Consider the following 6947-nt stretch of genomic DNA (forward strand, 5'->3'; position numbering starts at 1 on the left):
GAAAAGTTTAGCTTTTTACTTCTTTTCAGATTTATGCCCTGTGGCTTTTATGCCCAGTATTTGTCTTGAGGTATCTTTACCACTTGGAAGAATTATGATACTCGATAAATTCATTATGAGGCATGAATTCTATGTAAGAGTTGTAATTAGGAAGGAAGAAGAAAAGCTATAGAAGTAGCAGACGGAAGAAAACATGGGAAGATTGATTATTTCTTTGACATATTTTCTTTTAGAGTAACTTAAGAATGTATAGGTTTTAAACTACTAATTAAATTGTACACACACATTACCATAATAGGAATACAGTTACATAAACAATGCAGACCTACAATTACCAGCCATCTCCAGTGAAACCAAGAAAACCAGTTAGGCACCCCAAGCATTTGTGAAAATTTATCTATGATATGATGGAGATTGTCTAACTGAATTTGAATAGTTTGAGAAAAATCAGACAATTTGAAACACATTCCTGGGAACTGTTCGCATCCCATATGTTATTTTAACAGTAGATAGTCTGTATCTCAAGATTTTGGAGCACTGCAACTTGCACTTCTCCTAATTCTTGGTTGAGTTCCAACAGCATAGATCCAGTCAAATTTGTTATTTTACTGTATGCACAGACAAGCTTAGATATATACTTCTCTATTCCAATGACAATTCCAGGAACCAGTGGGATGAATGCTACATCTGCAACAGCACCAGCTACAACTGCAACAGCACCAGGATCTTTGTTGATGTTTTTTGATGATCATCTTCTGGAATGACTCTTCCAGAGTATGTTGATCTTGGAACTTCTTCTTCATATCATATCTTATTTCGTATTCTGGGCAGCCAAATTGGGCTTTAGTCCTCGGTATAAACACAAACAGACCCTTTGCACACACTTTGATATGAACTTTATACCATTGTGCAGAAATTATTGGAGGTCACCACACAGGAACTGCTTTTTTTTTTTTTTTTTTTTTTTTATTTTATTTATTTATTTATTTTTTTTTTTTTTGAGAGGGCATCTCTCATATTTATTGATCAAATGGTTGTTAACAACAATAAAATTCAGTATAGGGGGGTCGATGCTCAATGTACAATCATTAATCCATCTCAAGCCTAATTCTCGTCAGTCTCCAATCTTCTGAGGCATAACGAACAAGTTCTTACATGGTGAACGAATTCTTACAGAGTGAATAAATTCTTACATGGTGAACAGTACAAGGGCATTCATCACAGAAACTTTCGGTTTTGATCATGCAATATGACCTATAAACCATCAGGTCAAATATGAATATTCATTTGATCTTTGTACTTGATTTATATGTTGATCCCACATTTCTCCTATTATTATTATTATTTTTATTTTTAATAAAATGCTGAAGTGGTAGGTAGATGCAAGATAAAGGTAGAAAACATAGTTTAGTGCTGTAAGAAGGCAAATGTAGATGATCAGATGATCAGGTGTGTGCCTATGGACTAAGTATTAATCCAGGCTAGACAAGGGCAGCAAGACATCCACGGATGCAGAAGATTTCTCTCAAAGCAGGGGGGGTGAGGTTCTGAGCCTCACCTCTGTTGATCCCCAAATTCTCACCTGATGGCCCCCCTGCGACTGTGCCTGTCTTAGGTTGTTCCTCCCTTGAGGAATCTTACCCGTCTCTGGCTAACCAGTCATCTTCCGGGGCCATACAGGGAAATGTAAAGTTGGTAAGTGAGAGAGAAGCCATATTGTTTGCAAAGGTTAGCTTTTTACTTCTTTGCAGATTTATGCCCTGTGGCTTCTATGCCCAGCATTTGTCTCGAGGTATCTTTACCACCTGGAGGAATTATGATACTCGGTAAATTCGATATGAGGCACGAATTCTATTTAAGGTTTGTAATTAGGAAGGAAGAAGAAAAGCTATAGATGTAGCATATGAAGGAAACTTGGGAGGATTGATTATTTCTTTGACATGTCTTCTTGTATAGTACCTTAAGTATGTATAGGTTTCAAACTACTAACTAATTTGCACACACATATTAACATAATAGGAATACGGTGACATAAACAAAGCAAATCTATAATTACCAGCCATCTCCAGTGAAGCCAAGAAAACCATTTAGGCACCCTAGGCATTTGTGAAAATTTATCTATAATATGATGGATATTTTCCAACTGTACTTGAACCATCAGACAAATTAAAGCAGCCCATTTCTGGGATCTGTTCACATCCCATATGTTCTTTTAACCATAGATAGTCTATAGTCATGAGATTTTGGGGTGCTACAACTTGCACCCCTCCCAACTCCTGGTTGAGTTCCAACAGTACAGATCCAGTCAAATTCGTTGTCTCACTGTATGCACATGCCAGCCTAGACATCTCCCTCCTCCTTCTTATGGCAAGTCCAGGAGACGGTGGGCTGGATGCAGCCACAACCGCAGCATCGTCCGGATCCCTGGGGAGGCTTTTTGATGATCATCCCCCGGCACGAGTCCTCCAGAGAGTGCTGATGCCGGAAGCTCCTCCTCATATCGTATCTTAGTTCATTTTCTGGGTATCCAAGCTAGGCCTTGATCTTCTGCGTAGAAACAAACAGACCCTTTGCCCACACTTTGACATGCCCTCTATACCACTGTGCAGAACTCATTGGAGGTCAGCACACAGGAACAGCTTTTTTTTTTTTTTTTTAATTAAGAGAAAGGAATATTATCAGAAAAGAGTACCTCCATAGCTGATCATCTGACACCCTTTAAGTGATCAACATTAAGGATATTTAAAGCATGCGTTGATCTTTGATTTACCAATAGTTTTATCCTGTTAACGAGTAATCCCCTTTTCTTTCTTTCTTTCTTTCTTTTTTTTTTTTTTTTTTTTAATTTTTAATCTACCCTTACATGAAGAATACTATGTTTACTATGCTCTCCCCTATATCAGGTCCCCCCTAACAACCCCATTACGGTTACTGTCCATCAACTTAGCAAAATGTGGTAGAGTCACTACTTGTCCTCTCTGTGTTGTGCAGCCCACCCTCCCCTTTCTCCCTCCCCCCCATGCATGCTAATCTTAATACCCCGCTTCTTCTTCCCCCCCCTTATCCCTCCCTGCCCACCCATCCTCCCCAGTTCCTTTCCCTTTGGTACCTGTTAGTCCATTTTTGGGTTCTGTAATTCTGCTGCTGTTTTGTTCCTTCAGTTTTTCCTTTGTTCCTATACTCCTCAGATGAGTGAAATCATTTGGTATTTCTCTTTCTCCGCTTGGCTTATTTCACTGAGCATAATACTCTCCAGCTCCATCCATGTTGCTGCAAATGGTTGGATTTTTCCACTTCTTATGGCTGAGTAGTATTCCATTGTGTATATGTACCACATCTTCTTTATCCATTCATCTACAGATGGACATTTAGGTTGCTTCCAATTCTTGGCTATTGTAAATAGTGCTGCAATAAACATAGGAGTGCATCTGTCTTTCTCAAACTTGATTGCTGCGTTCTTAGGGTAAATTCCTAGGAGTGGAATTCCTGGGTCAAATGGTAGGTCTGTTTTGAGCATTTTGATGCACCTCCATACTGCTTTCCACAATGGTTGAACTAATTTACATTCCCACCAGCAGTGTAGGAGGGTTCCCCTTTCTCCACAGCCTCGCCAACATTTGTTGTTGTTTGTCTTTTGGATGGCAGCTATCCTTACTGGTGTGAGGTGATACCTCATTGTAGTTTTAATTTGCATTTCTCTGATAATTAGCGATGTGGAGCATCTTTTCATGTGTCTCTTGGCCATCTGTATTTCTTTTTTGGAGAACTGTCTGTTCAGTTCCTCTGCCCATTTTTTAATTGGGTTATTTGTTTTTTGTTTGTTGAGGCGTGTGAGCTCTTTATATATTCTGGACGTCAAGCCTTTATCAGATCTGTCATTTTCAAATATATTCTCCCATACTGTAGGGTTCCTTTTTGTTCTATTGATGGTGTCTTTCGCTGTACAGAAGCTTTTCAGCTTAATGTAGTCCCACTTGCTCATTTTTGCTGTTGTTTTCCTTGCCCGGGGAGATATGTTCAAGAAGAGATCACTCATGTTTATGTCTAAGAGGTTTTTGCCTATGTTTTTTTCCAAGAGTTTAATGGTTTCGTGACTTACATTCAGGTCTTTGATCCATTTTGAGTTTACCTTTGTATATGGGGTTAGACAATGGTCCAGTTTCATTCTCCTACATGTAGCTGTCCAGTTTTGCCAGCACCATCTGTTGAAGAGACTGTCATTTTGCCATTGTATGTCCATGGCTCCTTTATCAAATATTAATTGACCATATATGTTTGGGTTAATTTCTGGGGTCTCTAATCTGTTCCACTGGTCTGTGGCTCTGTTCTTGTGCCAGTACCAAATTGTCTTGATTACTATGGCTTTGTAGTAGAGCTTGAAGTTGGGGAGTGAGATCCCCCCTACTTTATTCTTCTTTTTCAGGATTGCTTTGGCTATTCGGGGTCTTTGGTGTTTCCATATGAATTTTTGAATTATTTGTTCCAATTCATTGAAGAATGTTGCTGGTAATTTGAGAGGGATTGCATCAAATTTGTATATTGCTTTCGGCAGGATGGCCATTTTGACGATATTAATTCTTCCTAGCCATGAGCATGGGATGAGTTTCCATTTATTAATGTCCCCTTTAATTTCTCTTAAGAGTGACTTGTAGTTTTCAGAGTATAAGTCTTTCACTTCCTTGGTTAGGTTTATTCCTAGGTATTTTATTCTTTTTGATGCAATGGTGAATGGAATTGTTTTCCTGATTTCTCTTTCTATTGATTCGTTGTTAGTGTATAGGAAAGCTACAGATTTCTGTGTGTTGATTTTGTATCCTGCAACTTTGCTGTATTCCGATATCAGTTCTAGTAGTTTTGGAGTGGAGTCTTTAGGGTTTTTTATGTACAGTATCATATCATCTGCAAATAGTGACAGTTTAACTTCTTCTTTACCAATCTGGATTCCTTGTATTTCTTTGTTTTGTCTGATTGCCGTGGCTAGGACCTCCAGTACTATGTTGAATAACAGTGGGGAGAGTGGGCATCCCTGTCTGGTTCCCGATCTCAGTGGAAATGCTTTCAGCTTCTCGCTGTTCAGTATAATGCTGGAGGAACTGCTTTTTTTTTTAAGAGAAAGGAACATTATCAGAAAAATGTACTTCCATAGCTGATCATCTGACACCCTTTAAATGATCAAAATTAAGGTTATTTAAAGCATGCATTAATCGTTGATTTACAGTTAGTTTTATCCTATCAGGGAGTAATCCCACTTTCTTTTTTTTTTGTTATCATTAATCTACAATTACATGAAGAATATTATGTTTACTAGGCTCTCCCCTATACCAGGTCCCCCCTATAAACCCCTTTACAGTCACTGTTCATTAGCATAGCAAAATGTTGTAGAATAACTACTTGTCTTCTCTGTGTTGTACAGCCATCCCCTTTCTCCCACCCCCCCTTTATACTTGCTAATGTTAATAATCCCTTCATCTCCTCCCCCCCCCTTATCCTTCCCTATCCACCCATCCTCCTCAGTCCCTTTCCCTTTGGTTCCTGTTAGTCCATTCCTGGGTTCTGTGATTCTGCTGCCGTTTTCTTCTTTCAGTTTTTCCTTTGTGCTTCTACTCTAGAGATGAGTAAAATCATTTGGTATTTCTCTTTCTCTGCTTGGCTTATTTCACTGAGCATAATACCCTCAAGGTCCATCCACGTTGCTGCAAATGGTAGGATTTGTTTTCTTCTTATGGCTGAGTAATAGTTCATTGTGTATACGTACCATATTTTCTTTATCCAATCATCTACTGATGGACTCTTAGGTTCTTCCAATTCTTGGCTATTGTAAATAGTGCTGCGATAAACATAGGGGTGCATCTTTCTTTCTCAAACTTGAGTGCTGCATTCTTAGGGTAAATTCCTAGGAGTGGAATTGCTGGGTCAAATGGTAAGTTTATTTTGAGCATTTTGAGGAACCTCCATACTGCTTTCCATAATGGTTGAACTAACTTACATTCCCACCAGCAGTATAGGAGGGTTCCCCTTTCTCCACAGCCACGCCAACATTTGTTGTTGTTTCTCGTTTGGATGGTGGCCATCCTTACTGGTGTGAGGTGATATCTCATTGTAATTTTAATTTGCATTTCCCTGATAATAAGCGTTGTGAAACAGCTTTACATGTGTCTGTTGGACATCTGTATTTCTTTTTTGGAGAACTGTCTGTTAAGTTCCCCTGCCCATTTTTTAAGTGGATTTTTTGTTTTTTGTTTGTTGAGGTGGGTGAGCTCTTTATATATTTTGGACGTCAAGCCTTTATCGGATCTGTCATTTACAAATATATTTTCCCATACTGTTGGGATCCTTTTTGTTCTATTGATGGTGTCTTTTGCTGTACAGAAGATTTCAGCTTAATATAGTCCCATTTGTGCATTTTTGTTCTTGTTTTCCTTGCCCGGGGAGATATGTTCAAGAAGAGGTAACTCATGTTTATATCTAAAAGGTTTTTCCTAAGTTTTTTTCTAAGAGATTTATGTTTCATGACTTACATTCAGGTCTTTGATCCGTTTTGAATTTACTTTTATGTATGGGGTTAGACAATGGTCCAGTTTCATTTTCCTACATGTAGCTGTCCAATTTTGCCAGCACCATCTGTTGAAGAGACTGTCGTTTTGCCATTGTATTTCCATGACTCCTTTATCAAATATTAATTGACTATATATGTTTGGATTAATGTATGGAGTCTCTAATCTGTTCCACTGGTCTGTGGCTCTGTTCTTGTGACAGTACCAAATTGTCTTGATTGCTATGGCTTTGTAGTAGTGCTTGAAGTTGGGGAGTGAGATCCACCCTACTTCATTCTTCTTTCTCAGGATTGATTTGGCTATTCAGTGTCTTTGGTGTTCCCATATGAATTTTTGAATTATTTGTTACAGTTCATTGAAGAATGTTGCTTGTAATTTGAAAGGGATTGCATG

Source organism: Manis javanica, chromosome 14 (genome assembly GCF_040802235.1).
Source record: "Manis javanica isolate MJ-LG chromosome 14, MJ_LKY, whole genome shotgun sequence".
In the NCBI taxonomy this organism is placed as follows: domain Eukaryota; kingdom Metazoa; phylum Chordata; class Mammalia; order Pholidota; family Manidae; genus Manis; species Manis javanica.